General features: G+C 40.9%; 1 long non-coding RNA gene across 2 annotated transcripts in view; it reads right to left on the reverse strand.

Moving 5' to 3' along the window:
* Window positions 1-16,055, reverse strand: part of LOC147146074 (uncharacterized) — a 70,619-nt gene that overhangs the window by 29,659 nt on the left and 24,905 nt on the right. For both annotated transcript variants that reach the window (XR_015087218.1, XR_015087219.1), the window contains exon 2: window positions 11,129-11,231. This is a non-coding gene — a long non-coding RNA (uncharacterized LOC147146074). The remainder of the gene's footprint in view (window positions 1-11,128; window positions 11,232-16,055) is intronic.

Here is a 16,055-nt window from a genome sequence, read left to right on the forward strand (position 1 = left end):
CGGATCATTAAAGTTAAAGACTCCCCTCAAAGCTTTTACACGTTGTAAAAATGTTACTGCATCGCATTTTTCTTTCGCTGCTGATAAGTTCACCAAGGTTTGAAATGAAAAGGGCCCAACCAAGAACGACATTTTTGTCAGCAATTTTGTTCTTTCATTGCTGTAAATGAAAATAAGTTATCAGTTAAAATATAATGATAGGAATACCACTAAAAGTAAAAGCTTTGATTTCCAAATGCTTTTTAGCAATAGAAATGACCAGTAATAGTTTAAATGGTTGCTTAATGTAAAAAAAAAAAAAAAAAAAAAAAAAAAACCTCCCTATTTTGGTAGACTGGTGCACGATCAGGGGTGCAAGGTGGTCTACAATTGCCAACGTTAGATATGTGGCCGACTACATCATCCGCAAGGGAGATCTTGCAGTTTACACTGTATAAACGCAATTTGCAGATCTCATCTCATCTCTCGGACCCCAGCGAATCAATTTCTGCTTCTGTAATTTCAAGCAATGATGCGCTTCCATCTTTATGATTTTAACAAGAATGAGGGGAGTGCGCTTTGATTGGCCAGGAGTCAACTCATTAAATCCCACAATGGTGCAAACGCCCAGTTATGCCCAATTCTACCAGTCCAAAGTCTCGGAAAACACCAAAAGAACGAAAACTCCACCCATGTGCAAAGCTTAATTGCAAAAGGAAAACTTTTAAGCTTTTTCTTTCAAATTAGGAATTGGTAGAAATAGCACCAAAAGTTAAGATGCAATGTGTGCCCAATTATGATTTGTGATTCCTGTGCAAAGAATTTCTTTTCTCAAGAAATTTGTAAAATGTGTCTCAAAAGGACTTTGTCATTGATTCCACATTTGCAAAAAGAGTTTTTGTTTGATTACCATGAAGAGAAGAATTTTTGTACTGGACTAAAAGTTATAATTGTTGGTATATTTAGCTTGGAAGGTTACATTCGGGCAGTACAGATTGTCACATTTAATTAATTTTCACTTCAGGAATTTGTAAAAATAAACTTACTCATAATGCAACATTTGCAGAATTAAAAATCTGGAGTGTATCAGATAAAAATAGATTAAAAGTTACAAATTATATTTTTGTCGTAAAATCCAGTTTAATGATAAAATAGCTAAGGAAAAAGTGTTACCACACTACAAATGTAAAATATATTCTGTATTTTTTTAAAACTATAGTTTGACTATAATGCAATATTCATACAAAGCGGCGCACTATTTTATTAATGTCAATTCTATATTTTGCCAGAACATGTTTATGAGGTTTGAATAAGGCCATATTGCAATTTAATATGTGACTAAAGGCAAACCTACAAAATTCTAATCATTATGTTTGATTAATCACCCTCATTTGACAATATTTGTCACCGATATAGGGCCCCAAAAAAAGAAGAAATAAAAAACAGTTTGCAAAGTCTGTCAGTACTGAATTCAGTTATTAATGAGATCTAGCATGGCGCATCATGCATGGTTTCAAAGCTAACCGGCATTGACGGATTTAAGAGTAAACATCAATTCCAGTCGCGCGTAATCATATTATCAAGCTAATCGGCATTGACTTTCACTTGGATCAAGAAAATAGAAGAGGCTGCAACAAAAGAGGAGAACTGCATCTGTTGGTTGGAGCACTTAACACAAAATGGTATTTTTTAAATAAGTGCCAGCTACTTTATTTTGTAAATGAACATTAACGACGCAGACGTTTTGCAAAATCAGCCTCAGTGAGAAACCCTCACTGCCAATAAGCCCCTCCTCAACAGGAAGCACCTTTAAAGATGGCTCCCACCATTGGACTTGAGCTCAGAATTACACACCGTGCCTCGATCAACAATTCGGTTACAAAAAATGCCAGAGGCTACCGGAGCACTAATCGTCCTTTAAGATTCCGTAGCGACATAATGTGAAATCACCTTTAATGCTATGCAGGGAACTTGTGGTAAGACGTGCCACCATTTTAAGTGGTTTGGTAAGCGCTGCTGTTTTGGTTAGCAGCGCATTTTAAACAGGGTAACTGCCCATTTTTAAATGACATCAGCTATATAGTTAGATGGTTATAAGCAGAGGTAATCTAATAGCAATTTTGCTAGTGGTGGTTTGCTAATTCGTCGGTCGGGCAAAAAACATTTGCTGAAAAACGCGCCGATTCATATATTTTTGTGCTTTATAATGGCCTAAGGCATAGCTATATCTAATCTATATATCTAAGTAGGCGTTGGTCACCAGCAGATAGCCAGCTGGCTTGACAGCGAATATATTAGCTCATCTACAACAACGGCAAGGAAATGGGTTTTTTTTTTTTGCTATATTTTAAGAAAATTACTGCCTTTTTTTAGCTGTGATTTTTAACACTTCACAAAAAAATTCTCTGATGAAAATGAAACTTTTTAAATCTAGGGCACAGGAAATAGTTTGACTTACTGAAGCATAATTGCCTTGTATCTCCTCAGAATCTACCTGTGTGGTTTTTTTTCAGTGCCAGGTCATCGATCAACAACATTTTACTCTTGTGAGGGTTTAGCCATTGTATAGTGTTCGTATTTTTGTTACTCAGCCAGTATTAACGGATCTGGTGGACCCTAGAGTTTGGGGTTTTCAAAACAACACAATCAAAGAATTTTCTGTTATAATACTCAACAGATGTTTACTACATCCCAATTGCAAGTCATATGAACAGCAACATTGCTAATATTTGCTCTTTACCTATGTTGGATCACATTTATGAGTTAATGTGCTATTCTTTTTTTAAAAAATAAAATGTGTTAAAAAATGTTTTTAAAGAAAATCCCATAAAAGTGTGTTATCACAACGAGGAGAAAGTTTCTGCGATCAGTTTTTTTAAATAAAAACTGAACGCGGGTCCCACAGACCCACGAACATTATACAAGGGTTAAATGGGTTGTTATTAGGGAGAAGAGACTAGAAGAGTCACGGAAAGGCACGGAAGTGAATGGTCTTGGAAATGTAATTAATTCCAAATAATTGATATTCACGTCAGGTTCTACCAGGTAGGTTCTTGGGTTCTACTCATTTTTATTGCCACATGACAAAATAGGCTTTTATTAGAGGCTGGCGTTTATTTATCTTAAGTCGATGATGCAACCGGAACTCATCCAGATTTCTTTTCAGTCATGAGAATCTATCCAACGTGAATTGGTTAAGCAAATGCAAAGAAAGGCGGTCCAAGCGTATTGTATTACATGCGCAGCATCCCGAGCATGCAGCCATGCATCAAGCCACACGCAAACAAGAGTAGCTACATCCGTCATCCGCGCTGACACAAACAACTGCACAGTGTCATAAAACACACATTTGTCACGACACATAGTGATTCGTCAGGAGACCATCATTCATAGTTTCTAATGGCCTCCCGCCCGGCTGCTCTGCCTAGTCGGTGACGGTAATGCTGTTTAAATGCCCGGTGGAGCAGCACACAACACCAGATAGCATCCATCTCCACCAATCAGTCCATCAGTACCTGCGAGAACTGCAGAGACCCTCTGGATTAGGCCAGTTAGGGTGCTTTCTGGTCTGGTTATTGGATTAAGATCTCCTCACACATGAGGTTCAACGGATAGCTGGTAGCATAGCTGCAAACTAGCATTTTTGGTGTGGCTTGTGGTGGGACTGTGTCATCTAAACGTTACTGACAGATCCAAGATTTACAATAGGATGCAAGTTGCAACATCATCATCATTGGTATTTACAGGACTCTATCTAGAAAAAAATGATTTAGAGGCCTAAATATTTACACTTTTAATACAGAAGCTATTTTATCATGTTTGTATTGGATAAATCAATTGCCCAACTATGACTAACATATTTAACTCTCCTGTTGTGTGACAGGACAATTTGACATCATCAATGCAAGACCTCAGGATATGCCGGTGACTTAATTTACCAGCAAAAATTCATTCATTCATTCATTCAAAATTCAACAGTTACAACCCATCCAAAAAAACAAAAAAACAACAACAATGATGCCAACAGGGGGAGACAGAACAGGAGGCTTGATGGGTGCTCCGATTTTTTTTTTTTTTTTTTAGATGAAAGAGAGAACAAAGGGAAGGGGAAGGTGGAAAAAAGCAACTCCCAATATGCACCTATCGGGGAGGGTCACAGTGTAGGAACTGGAAAAAAACTCAGCACAGCTACATGACAATAGACATAACAACAAAATCTCAAACATTTGGACATGTTGGAGGGGGTAGGGCAGTTTGAACACAAAAGAAGGGTTGAGGAAAAAACGGCATACCTCATTCCAATTAAAGGTATTGCTACTTGGTATCAATATAAGGACATTTTGCTGCTTTTGATGTTTTACTATTAAGTGTTTTTAGTCAGGAATGCTAAAATCTAACTTGCTGGCCTGTACAGTTAAAGGTTTTACGATGGCGTTCTATTTGGACTATTTCCAGTGCGAACAAATGCAAGCAAATTGTACGTTAACCAAAATTCCGGAACAGCTGCGTTGTATCTTCAAAGCCCAAATTTAGTTGGACAAACCCAATATTAACCATCTTATGAGGAGCCTCAACATGACTGAAGAAGTCAGCAAGTTTTACAAAAGGTGATTCATAGCTTGGGGCGAGGGTGTCCCCAGGCACCAGATTCACCTATCAACACGACTTTGGGTGGACGTCTATAATAACAAGACGCACGAAAAATTCGCAAGGACTTGTGACAGAAATTAAACCAGAAATCGGACATTTGAAGGAGACATTTTGGGGGGAAACCCATTACTTAGACAAGCTATGAAAGAATTCCCCACATGAACCCTAAAACCAGTTATTCTAGATAGATCAGTGATACTAAATTACTTAGCATTTATGCTTGCGCCATCTAATACAGATTGGACATGTCAAATTTTGATGAGTATTTGCTTTGAAAAAAGTTGAGTGAGGGACCTGCTTTGTATCTCAAAAATTAGTTTTTAGGACTGATTTTTATCAACCCTACATGCTGTAGTCAGACTAATCATATATTTTTTGGGGAACCTGCCGGGGTCATTGCAAGTACACAGGAACTTAGCCCCCTTGACACATTGAAAATGTTGAAACATTTTGATAAAAACAAGCAAACACTGCAATTATAAGCCAATTCTATGCATATAAAAACACTGTACAAATGGCAATAAACTGGACAACGACCCCGGGATGCCAATGTAATATATTCACCCGCGCTTTTTAATTGTAGCCGTGTTTGCCCTCACCGTTTCATGTTATGGGGTCAGGCGTTTTAAACTTTTCACAGCTGTGTGGAGAGGAAAAAGGGGACAGCATCCCGAGGCGCTTTTCAGCCTCTTGTGAGAGGGGAGTCACCGTGCCAGCACCCGAGACTTGGATTCATTAGCCGCTTTTTGCAGCGCAAACATTACCTTACATGGCGTGGCCATATGCTGGCAAGGACCCCGCTCTCGCCTTGTTTCAATTACACGGAATCAAACATCGCAGGTATGCTAGGCACAAGGTCTTTATAGCACAACGGCAAAGGGAGGGAGGGTGAGATTTACAAAGGCCTTGCCTCCCTGCTCGCCTGTGAAAGCCATCTTTTTTTTATTTATTTTTTTATTGGAGGACTATTGTAAAACATTAACAAAAGAAAGTGGTAGTTTGGCCGAGCAACAACACAATTCCTCTTCCAACTATTACGGTCCATGTAGAAGTTTAGAGTCGAGGTTCCCCTTTGATTTTACGCGACTTGTCAGCCTTGTTAAAATGTCTGAAAACATTAGAGCCGGATTACGTGTCACACCACAAATGTATGCGTCTCATTACGGACTTGGAGCAATATTCGCGATGTAGGGCCGCGTTTGAGCGATGCTTGCAGGACTCCTGCGGAGGACTCCGCATTGCCCCTAAAGCTAATGTGCTTGGACGTGTACTGCTAAAGTCTTTATTAGTAGTGAGGTAATGGCACTGGAAAATGATCAAGGGAATGGTGCTATGATGTGACCTGAGCGAAAGGCATGAGATGGCAAGTTTTGTGTGCGCCAACATGCAAAAATTGCTCATAAACTGAATGACGAGTGCCAGACCCTTCGAGTGAAAAAAGTACATGGGATTAATGCAGATGAGACATGAATTTGGGACTACAATAAACCCTTCATTGAGTTGTGAAAACTAAATAAGCACTGACTCAACATTTGATGAAACCTTCAAGCGCTTCTCTTTTCCATCACTGCTCCATTTTTTCTGAGGTTGACCAAAGACACAAGTGGCTACTAAGATTTGTGGTACATTATGTTTACACAAAAATGTCTCTATATTCATTTGGATGTTTTTAACTTGATAGCCTTTTTCCACCACTTATCCCCCTATCCCACTGAGCAGAGAACAGTTGTGAACGTTGCGAATATTTTATTGTCTAAAAAACGGGTGGCGCCTCTGTCAATTTTTGACCTTTGTGCAACCTTTTGCCGACATTTTAGCGGCCTTTTAGATATTTTGAGAAAGATATGTGGTGAAAAAAATGTGACTAGTTGCGAACATTTTCCACTCGTTGGCAACTATTTCCGAAAATTTGCGACCTCCTGGAATGGCAGGTGAATCAACTGCGCACTCCTGTCCAGAGGAAGCACACCGATACAAGACAAGCTCTGGAGCCTGGTCTAAAGCTTGCCGTTGCACTGAAATACATGGCCAGCGGGGATAGTTACATGTCTCTGTCCTACGGATTCCGCGTTGCACCTAATGCAATTGCGAAAATTGTTCCAGAACAGAGCGGTACTACTACTTCATTGAATTCCAGAATCTTGCCGGTGTTAGAACGTCATCTCAGAAGAACGAAGATGACGCAAAAAATTCACAGTTCAACAGGCGTTGGATAAAATCGTGAGCAACGTACACCCTTGTGACTCAGATGCCGAAGACAGAAACCTTCAGCTAAGCTCGGACTCTTCTGCTTCAGGTTATAATTCCGAGGATCTTAGTTTCATTTCTATTACTATTGTAAGCATATATGCATGCAATTGTGATGTTTGAGATTTCCATTGCTTATATTATTTGCGTTTGTTCACACTGCAGATGGGGAGATGACTCCACAACCAAGAAAGAGAAATCAGATGGGGACTGGGCCGACAGCGATGGTGAAAGATGAAACAGTGTGGTGTGAAGAACAAGTGGGGAGACGTCTCCATTTCACCCCACCACAACCATACGCCGCAGATGGAGAGCCAACGCCTGGGGCCAAGAAAAGAATCTCTAGTCGCTTTCAGAGCTTCCTCCAGTTTATCACACTGGACATGTGTGCCATTCAAGAACGACAGAAAATGGAGCATGTTCATGGACCTCGAAGACTCGCTGCTGTATGCTGCAGTACATTGTGACAAAAACTGACAAGTTTGGCATCAAATTTTGGATGGCTTGTGTTTTAAAGTCTAAGTATGTCTGCAATATTGCCCCTTATCTTGGCAGGGACCCCAGTCGTCCCACTGGGGAGGGACTGCCCGAAAGTCTAGTAATTAAGTTGATGGAAGCATTCATGAATAAGGCCAGGACTGTCACCACAGGCAATTTTTTTGCATCCCTGTCACTTGCACGACGATTGCTAAGCCGGCAAACCACCATCCTCGGCACAGTGAACAAGATTCATCGGGAACTTCCTCAATCAATTAGACGGATGGACCATAATGAATTCAACACAGGTACCGTATTTTGCAGATATTTTTTGTTGTTCTGTACTTTTTTTCCACCCCCATCAGCTCCAAGTGAATAGAAAATAACAATTGATCTTATCTTATTCATTAGGTATTTTCAACCACTGGTGCCACGCTGACGGCATATGCAGCAAAACGGAAAAAGACTGTCAACATTCTTAGCAGCATGCGCAGCGTGGTTGAGACCGACGAGACCGCTAAGAAGCCGACCACAGTCACCCAATACAACACCACAAAGTGCGGCGTGGATAAAATGGACCAGATGGTGCGTGAGTACAGTGCGCGCGCAGGAACACGGCGATGGCCAATAGCTATATTCGACAACATGATTGACATCGCGGCGTTAAATGCACATATTTCATACCTAGAATGCACCGTAAGGAAGGAGCGACGGGTGGAATTCCTGATACAGCTTGGAAGAGAGTTTGAGAGCAGGCATGTGAACGCAAAGAAGATGACGAAAGAACAACTGCTTAGACAACAACCTCCCACACCTGGCCCTGGGAAAAGGGCGACGTGTCAGGTGAACTTTAGATGCAGACGCAATAACGCCACTGTGCGTTGTGTTGGATGTTCTCAATACACATGCGGCCAACGCAGATGGGAGAGGCCATGGCAATGTCAGGTAGGTTGCGATCACGCAAACGCTGAGTGAGGGTCACTGAAATGCCAGTGACACAAGGTCACCCATGCCACAATCTCAACACTGATTTATTGACTCTTTTCTGGATACACTATTTTTTTTGCACACATTTGAGCCATTTTTCATAATTTCTGTATATTTGTATATATGATATGATATGATTCCTGTACTTGTAATTCTGTTCTTGGTGTAGACTGGAGGCTTAAAGCGGAAGTCAACCCGAACATATTTTTTTCAAGAATATGTTCCCAGCAGGCCCACTAGTTGAAACACGGCATTCTGATTAATTTTGCGTTCGTGGAATACAAGTTAAGCAGCAAAATGCACTCGTTTTTTTAGCCATCTCTGGGGGCGGCCATTTTGTCTTCTGTCGACTGAAAATGACATCACAACCGCTCACACACAACGACCAATCCCGGCTGATATGTTTTCTGAATCTGAGCCGTGATTGGTCGTTGTGAGCAGTTGTGATGTCATTTTCAGTTGACAGAAGACAAAATGGCCACCACCAGAGATGGCTAAAAACGAGTAGATTAACATTTATCCCACAAACGCAATATTTATCAGAATGCCCCGTTTCAAGTAGTGGGCTTGCATAGAACATATTCTTGAAAAAAAAAACATGTTCGCGGTGACTTGCTCTTTAACCGCTATACTGATACTGACTATCAGCCATGTTTACGGAGTCAGAGGTGTCAGTCTTTGCTAATAGCAGTTCTCTTATGCTAATGCGGCTAAAGAACAAAGAAATTAGGAGACAATCTTTAGACCGTGGGCAAAGTAGAATGAGCGCCAGTAACATCTTGAGAGTCATTCCACATCATATTGACTATTTTACTGTACGGCAATGACACTTGCATCAAAGTTACTGAGTGTCTTGTCAGCTGTTTAGCAACTTCACTTATATCTCACCGTGCCATCTCAAATCAATAACATATTTTCCCACCAATAAATAATGTAAGCCTGAGAAAGGACCAAATGCATGCATCGACAGTCGGCTGCAATTAGGCAACGGCGGCCCGTGTAACTGATGACAGCGGCTCCCTCCCTGCCTCCTGCGCACTCTGGATCAGCAGAAAATGAAGACTTGGAGCCACTTTGTCACCGGCAGAGGGAATGACTCTTAATAGGGGGGCAAGTGAGGGAGGAGGGCTACCCTCCGCCGCCACTGTATCTGCTGCCCCAAGCACTTTCTCCAGGCCAGTGGAGCGGCCCCGACCGACTTCCAGATCCCTTTATCCAAGCCGTTAATATGCTCTGGTAAAGACTGCAGCCGCCGCAAACTGAGGTTAGTCGGGAGCTCGAAAAGTGAAGGAGTGGATTGAGTGTGGATTTGAATGTCTGGTCCGAGGCTAGGTTAGGATCACAATGACTGCTGAAAATGGTGTTGAACCAAAATACATTTGAACAAGAAAGATTGGGGGGTGGGGAAAGATGCGTTACATGAGGTTCACGGACATATTTAAACCGCCAACGGTGATTACCAGCTGGTTTAATGAAGACAACTTACGTTGTCTGTTGCCACGCAGGCCAAGCGCAGCACACACATACTGTATTTCTGTCTTTTTTTTGCCACACAGAGATGTCTCCGTGCAGGATGTGAAGGCACCACAATTAAAAGGAATCAGAGAAACCACTTTGATTGATGTCAGCTGTTTAATAGCCGCAACAGCACAAACCACCTTCACATCTGAAAAATGACCAGCCCCCAGTCCAACCCGCCTCTTTGCAGATTTACAGAATTCGCCGGGCTTGCCACCCTTCACTTTTATGGTTACGATTTTGGATAATGAACATTTAAAAACAGTTTCGATGTTTATTAAAGCATTGTTTCTACGGTTAATGAAGGTTTTAAGATGGCAATGGTTGTGCAACAGCCTCAAATTCACTTCAGCTTGATATATGTTGTTCCACGACAGGTTAAAAACAACAGCGAAGAAAAAAGATCTCCAAAAGGTCCTTCAGGGACATTATACATGAAATATTGACAGCGAACCGGCACACTTTTACTCCCATTCCATCCAAGGAGGTAAAAAAAAAAAAATTGTTAAGTCCTATCATGTTACTCTCCAAAAGGCCTTCTCCTCGTCATTGGTCTTGTGAAAACTTGTCAAAAGGTGGAATACATGAAAGTAATGAACCCTTACATACTGTTAATTTTCCATGCACACACGTCAGGTTTTGGGTCAATTTTTACCTGGGGCAAAAATATAATGATTATAATTACGGTCACAATGGAATTACGAACTGAAGATCTTTTCAAAATGTGTTAACAGTCTTGTCTTACATTAATAGCTGGAAAATTAAGCATTAATCAATGATTCAGAGAAACACCACTCTTGTGTTTATTTATATGCTCTGTATTTATTTATTGAGCTATATTGCAGGTAGTCTACTTGATTTTGCAGGTGCATACTCACACCTGTGTCCAGGCCCCCTCTGACCTCTGCATGACCTCAAATTTTAAGGGTGGGGTTAAAAAAATGGAATTCAGGCTATCTTTATTGCTGTCAAATGTCAAAACTGGTCAAATTTGACCCAAACGGTGTGTAAGGGTTAAAGCTGCAGCATGTCGAGGCCCAAACAAGCTGCCCTGGTGGTGACAGAGATGCTATGTCACCGCCCTGCAGGTGTCTCCACGTGATGGAGAGGGCTCTGGGAAACATTTATATCTCAAATCCACTTTATCGACCGCGCCGCTGTCAGAGCCCTGGCAAGCGGCTCTTAGCGAGGAGGGCGCTGACACAAGGAAGCTTCCACACGCCAAGTATGCACCACACCCCCCACCCGCCCGAACCTTCTACCCACCCACCTTTTTAGCTGCGAGTCTGGAACCTCTTTATGGTGATTGTTTTATCAGCGTTCCTGTCCGTCCCCGGGGAGGTGGGCGGCCCGCGGAGGATGACCCTCATTTTCTGAAAGTAAAGTGTTCAGTATTGATCAGCGGGAATGAGCGGTCTGTGACACGGGTTAATTTACTGGACCTGGGAAGGTTCATTGTTTCATGTCATTCCTGAACTCATCGCACTGACCTTTACCACCCGGTCCTACAATCGTGTGTACGTGTGCATTTGTGCGTGTGTGCACATGTGACTTCACTGTTCACTGGCTGAACATAACGATCAAGTGAGGTGGATACAACGAGAAGCAAATGAAAATGCTCCAAATGCATATCACCCAATATTTGTGAATGAAAAGAACCATGAGCTTACAGTCATAGAATTACAAGAATTTATTGCAAGGTTATGAGAATTTAGTCATAATTTTATTAGAAAAAAAACAATTTCATACAAATTTATACAAGTTTTTTGTGCCCGGTGGAAGTCTAAATCTATCCATGGGCGGGCTAGTCTGGGTTTTAGTATTTTCACAAAGCGTAGTGCAGTTAAAGATAATTGTTTTGCAAGGCTGTGGATGTGAACAATGCCGACTAGATTCGCCGGCAGTCTCGTCCCCTTTAAAATCGACACGCAAGGAAACTGATTTGCTGGAGTCCATGCAGGAGGTTGAAGCGCGCAAAGTATGTTTATAAGGAACTGCAAGCTCGCCTCCACGAGAGGAGGATGTTAAGTTTGCAAGGACAATCACAGATCTGCGCTATGAAGTAGGCACTTGGAGCCCGCCTTCCGACCTGATTGTTCATGTCTGTGTCCGATTTCACCCTTACGCCCCCCACCTATTAGCTATGATGCAGCCAAGGTGTGATTGAAAAAATATTGTTAAGATGATAATATTAATACGTTAAACGTTAAATTTATTTCTACAATGACACAGAAGGTTTGATGCACGCTGTTGTCATATTTATGAATGAAATACGATGACATCCACCGCACATCCAAATCGGTCATCCTGTGACCTGATCAAATTCACCAAAATCACGTTACACTAACTGCACCTATACTAGGGCCAGACGCATGTCAAAAGAAACGTCCTCTGTATGCCAGAATGCCCACCGCAAAGCGGTCAGCCAAATTCCAAAATAGGCAAAACAAGGCTTGCACCAGCATTACATCAAGATGTTTTATGGAGACCATTGAACAGAAACACTTTAGAAACTTAAAAAAAAAGAGGGGAGGGAGAATACAAGCAGAATATTAGAATGATATGTGAAATGTGTTATAAGCATAATGTTGGAATTAAAAGACATATTGAATTTCGATGAGAAATAGCTGATAGGCGATAGAACATGAAAGGATTATAAAAAAAAAACGTGAACTGTGATGATTCAGAAAAATTAACTGTAATTTCATGAGAATAAAGTCAAATAAAGTGAAATTGTTATGCAATATTATTGAGTTAAAAAATAAAATTGAGCATTACCAAAATCGTTGGTGAATGGCCTTTTTTTTCAAGAAAAACTGTGGAAACAAATATAATAGTCCAATGATGAGAAAATAGAATGAATGAATAATGAATAATGAATGAATGATTAGAATAGAATGTCAAATTAAGGAGAAAACATGACAATCGGTTTAAAAGTGATGGCTGGAAGTCGTAAAGACAAACCATGACAACTGATCAGCGATACAACAGAATACTATCGATATGTGACCATCTTTAAGACGTGATCAATACTCAATTCATAACCTGTGCTGAGAGGCGGGGGTCAGCGGTGAACATCCATGGGTGAAAAGGCCACTTTTGTTACATGGAAAGGTCAAAGCCTTAATGGGGGGCTCAATGGGGAAACTTATTAGGCCACGGCCTAACATGACAAACCCTAACATTCAAAAGGAAATATTTTGGAGAAGTTTGAAAACATGCTTTACCTTCAATTTAGAAGCTTCTTTTCCTTTTCATTTTATTCGATTTTTCAACGAGGACATTCTCATTGCTCTTTGGCAATGCATTCATTTTTTTTTAAGTTCCTTCGTATTTTACCACGTTTGTTCAGGGTTTTTTGTAGTTGTTGTTGTTGTGAGTTACAACATTTTAATCAGCAATTGTATTAATAAAATAATGACATGTTTGAAGTAAAAAAAGTAAGTAGTAAAAAAAAATCATACATTTAAATAAATCATAAATCTAAAACTAATACACCAATAAAGTCCCTGCGTATGGTAAAAGGCACTATGTACATGATGTTGTTAAGAATAAAGTTTGTATAATAACCAAATAATCAAAGTCAAGCATCGGCAAGGCGTTTAAATTCAGATTTCCGCAGCTTGCATGTGTCATGTTTGCTTAACTCTAAAGTCATCTTTATTTATTTTGCCTTCTTTTTGAAAGATTCTCCCAACTTGGGATGGAGGTAATAAATCTGTGAGGTGTCATCTTAGGCACAACTCCGCCCGCCCTCCCCTCCTTTACACTCCAGCCTGCGAGGGCGACGCCACTTCTGATTAGTGCTGCTTCTCTCTCGCAGGAAGTCAGCCAACAGGAACAAACTGATTACTGCCCTTCTTGAGGGGCTCACAGACACCCAACTGGAGGATTACATTCATATATTAACAGCCCTCACCTGCAGCTCTCGCTTGTTAGTTGGGGAGGGAGCGTGGCATAGGGGTGGCGAGTGTACTACGTGGAATACGATTTGGGGATGTTATGATATTATACATACTAATATGATATATAATATAATATAATATAATATAATATAATATAATATAATATAATATAATATAATATATCAAAAATCTGGACAGATGGCTGTTCAATTTTACAAGAATAAAGTTTGGGTTACAGAAAAAATGATATGTAAGTAAGTAATATGACATATGTGATTTTACTTGAGTAAGGTTGTGATGTTGGGAGAAAAATTATTATAATTTACAGGAAGTCAAGCCAAAAAAAAAGGGAAAAAACAATTTAATAGATCAAAGTCATCGTTTTGGGAGGAAAAAGGTCATAACATTGAGGATAATTTTGCAATTTTAGAAGAATAAAGTCAGAATTTATCCAGGGGAAAACATGAGTACATTTTATGGATAGATAGATGGATGGGTGGAAAGTTTGAATTTTGTCTGAACCCGAGTGGAAAAAGTTGTAATTTTACACAAATAAAAGTATTTTGTAACACAACCAAAAGTATTTTTATGCTGATTTCAAAAATGCCTTTACTCTTTTTCTAGCACATGAGGTTTTTGAGATTTTCATTTTTAGTTTTAAAGTTTGACCTATTAAAGCTTCGGTCCATCGGTCCATCACTGACGGACGCCTGTTTTGCGGACTTATTTTGGTGCGGGGGTGGAGGTTAGGGGACGGACTGACGGACCGACTGACAATTATAATTTGCTTCAGCTTGAAAAATGACGGACTGACAAATGACGGTCGGGTACCCAGGTCGCTGGCAGATGATGAATGACAGACCAGCAAAATTTTGTAAAATACCCACCGCTGCACATGCATTTCATATCTTTTAAGAAAAAGCTCAAAATCTTGACGTGACAGAGAAAAATTTAGATTTTTGGATTCCGCGTGTCGTGGATACCCAACCGATGCTCATGAGAGTATCGATATATTGATACCACGGCATCGATGCGCTTATCACTTTGATACGGTAAATATATTTCACAATATCGATCCACACGCAGTGAAAGAAAATCGAGCGATTCCATCCCTCTCGCTCTCTTGCGCTCTCTCCTTCTCCCAGGGTGTGTTGTCTGTCATTCACAATAGGTGAAGAGGAGACGGGACCCTTTGAAGTTTTCTGACGTTAAAACGCAACCCAAACACATCCTCTCTGCTCGTCAAATGAAATTAGCCGGCGGCGAAGACGAGGGGTTGGATGCTGCCCTCCGCAGCCACACCTAATCACTCTGACGGTAGCAAAGACGTCAGTGTTGGCCCTACTGGGAACGTCGGAATTAAAGCTGAGGGGAGGGGGAGCCTGCCCCCTCCTCCAAAAACAACAAAAACGCTTTAATGTGCCACAGTTTTTAACAATGTTGCGTCCAAAGACAACAAACGGGGAGAAAAGTTTAGCCACCAAATCAATACCAGGAAACTTTGGGTTGCTTGACAGAAGTGCGCACAAAGTTGACTTTGATATTTGCGCAACGTAGAAAATCCTAGCGTGAGGCCATGAATCAATTACAAGGCTGGACGGGATGGTCCCTCCTATGAACCACGTCCAGACAGTGATAGTTATCGGGCGTGTAAGTGCGCGGGGGCTCCTTTTTGCCCGCTATTATTTGAAGCCCGGCTCCCCGACAAAATGAGCTAACTGCCAAAGGAGATAAGGGGATTTAGAGATCCAAAGAAATAGAGATTTAAAAATTAATGGCGGAAAGGATTTTCCTTCATGTATCTACAACTTGTAAGCTGAACTCGACTTATAAAGAGGAGCCACGGAGACAAATTGCATTTTAGAATAAAGTGATGGCGAAAGGGGAAAAACAAGCTGTGAATATTTAATGGAGCTCCACAGACTCCTGGCAAACAAATCAATAAGGTGATAGTAAACATAAGGAGACTCAAAGTACGGGCGGGGAGGGAGGACAGGTGTCAGAATTTAGGTTTCTCTTGACATTTGTGAAGGTTAGGAGACTGTAAGTGTCTACCTGTGTCAATCAGCTGGCTCAAAAGGTCATAGTCACTCTATTTTCCTTCATTAATTACAGCCACAGATGTCTCCGCTGCGCGGCTTAAATGGCTGGTGAAAGGTTGTAACCGAAGAATGCATAAATAAATTGATATTTCAACGTTGATTTAGAGGGCTTCGGTCATGCGTGGCATTTTGTGGCCGTCAATTCTTAACACTGCAATGAAACAGTTCATTCTCACCGCCACTGTATCGT

This window comes from Filicampus tigris, chromosome 6, assembly GCF_054856515.1.
Source record: "Filicampus tigris isolate MCC_2025a chromosome 6, RoL_Ftig_1.0, whole genome shotgun sequence".
Taxonomy (NCBI): domain Eukaryota; kingdom Metazoa; phylum Chordata; class Actinopteri; order Syngnathiformes; family Syngnathidae; genus Filicampus; species Filicampus tigris.